Source organism: Vespa crabro, chromosome 24, assembly GCF_910589235.1.
Source record: "Vespa crabro chromosome 24, iyVesCrab1.2, whole genome shotgun sequence".
NCBI classification, from domain to species: domain Eukaryota; kingdom Metazoa; phylum Arthropoda; class Insecta; order Hymenoptera; family Vespidae; genus Vespa; species Vespa crabro.
The window spans coordinates 2,119,877-2,122,376 of record NC_060978.1 but is presented as its reverse complement, the minus strand read 5'-3'; the positions used below and the strand labels follow the sequence as shown (position 1 = coordinate 2,122,376).

Genomic DNA, 2,500 nt, shown 5'->3' with positions numbered 1-2,500 from the left:
TATATGTGTGTGTATATATATATATACATATATAACAAAATAACGTTATCCACAAGATTTAAAATTAACGAGCGAGTCTGATCTCTCAGTCGGTATGCGTCATGTGATTTATTAGTTACTTGATATAATTTATGAGTGAATCGCGACGATTTATTGTATCTTAGTACACTATTTATCATAGCACTTTAGTTAGCACTCACTCACTTAGTTGCGATTCGTTCGCGATTTAAAAGAGACCTAACCGTATGCATATGTATATATATATATATATATATATATATATATATATATGTATGTATATGCGTAGGTACCTATGTGGTAAGTGTACCTACTACTTGCTTTAACTTGTTCGTTCGCTCGTGAGCATCGTGTGCCTTTTTTTTAAAGCGACGTAATAGACGGAACTGGAGAAAGAAATTCCTTCGTTGTTTTCTCTCTCTCCTTCTCTCTTTCTTTCTCTCTCAGTCTCTCTCTTCTCTGTTATAGTCGTGATTAAGGCTCTTTATTGACTGGTAGATAGATACCGGCGAGGACCCAACTCTCGTAACGATAAGCCACTCTCTATATGTTTCATTGATACTTAAGGTTAACGTAATACATACATATATATATATATATGTATGTATATATATGTGTATATATATATATTTTTTTTTTAATTCATGACTGACCGACATTGATATTGCTTTTGCTACATAACACTCAGATAAAATAGTCACCTTCGTCGACGATAAGACGAGAAATCGATCGATCAACTAATCGATCGATCGATCGATTGATCGATCAATGGGAAAACTATTTCGTTCATGATCGTCTAACACTTTCAATACGCCAAAAGCGCGACTTGTTACCTTCTATTCGAAATATTTCGTCGTTATCGATAACTCGCGGTTATTTATAAAAGGAAAAAAATATATATATATATATATATGTATTCACCGATTATTAATTTTGGACCTATAAATTGTTTAATATTTTTTTTTTTTTATAGATAATCGATTAGAATATCTAATTAATGAAAATAATACAGGAATATCTCATAAAAACAAATTTTAAATCATTGAACTTCCGGTAGAAACCGGAAGTAGGCTGTTTTATTTCGTACTCTCTTGAAATATTTGACACATCATATCATGTAAAGTTTCCTTAATTTATATATATATATATATTTCTTTTTTTCTTTTTTTCTCTATTGCTCCTAACAGAAAAGATCCCTTTATTTCTCCCTTAATTTATAATCGAGAGGCAAGTATAATATAAAATTTCTATGATAAATAAATAGAAAAAGTTTTATTTTAAAAATGCAACAATATGAAAGAGGTTAGTTCATTTAGGGAATTTTAACATAACGTTGATTCCCAATTAGAATATCATTAATTACTAATCCTTAATGATTTTTTATTGGAAAAAAATGATCTTGTAATAATCACAATCTCTGTACACATCAGTTTTCGATGACAATTTCATCTAAAGAACAAAAAAAAAAAAATTCTAGGAACGCTAAGCCTAAGTCATATATCTTTAGTCATATCAATAAACGTCGCGTCATTTTTCTTTTTCTTTCTTTAATCGTAAAGAAGTCCAGAAAGAAAATGGATCAATTTTTTGTTTCTACGGATAAAATAATCGTCCTCGTTGATTTGGTACTTACTTTAAGGATTCGTTGTTATTAGTTCCTCTTTTTTATTTTTTTTTTTGAGAATTGTTCATGTACTTCTTCCAAAAAAAATGTTGGCAGTGACGAATGATAAAACCTTTTGGACTATCGTTAAACTCGGTCCGTGATAATTAGGGATGTGCCTCTGTTGGTGATTAACCCAACCCCGAATTGAGAAATACACGCCTACCACTAAAGGGGCGAGGTAACCTAATTCGCCGAGATATGAGTGGTAATTTTTACGGATGGCACGAGTTATTGTTTCTACATAACGATAAGTGTACATATATATACATATACATATATATATATATATATATATACTTTAGAATTATCTAATTCTTCAAGAGCATTAAGCGATACCGCAAGGATTATTATATATACATATGTGTATGTATATATGTGTGTGCGTGTGTATAAGCGTATTTTGCGCATTTAACTTGTGGCTCGTATTATAAGAAAGAAAATGACGTTAGAAGAGAAACAATGGTATCTGTTACAGAGACGAGGACGAGGATCCAAGCCAAAGTCGACGGAAGAAAGCGGGAAACTAAACCGCGGGAACTAAACGACGTACTAAAATACAATCGCGTAAATCTGAATTTCTCGTTCTGAATTCAGAGACCGCGGAAAAATAATTATAAGTTGATCTTAAATATGGATAACGCAGAACATAAGTTCTAACGTCTGCGTGTTTAAAACGTGCGAATTATGAACGCATTATATCGCACAATACGAAATTTATTTTTCATCATCAGATACATAATATATATATATATATATATATATATATATATATATATAATGTATATAACTTATATACAATGTGTATTTAAAGAAGAA

The 2,500-nt window shown here is 30.6% G+C and overlaps 1 protein-coding gene across 6 annotated transcripts in view; it reads right to left on the bottom strand.

Annotated features, from left to right (window-relative positions):
* LOC124432308 (GTPase-activating protein) overlaps positions 1–2,500 on the bottom strand; it is a 15,995-nt gene that overhangs the window by 12,874 nt on the left and 621 nt on the right. The window lies entirely within an intron of this gene.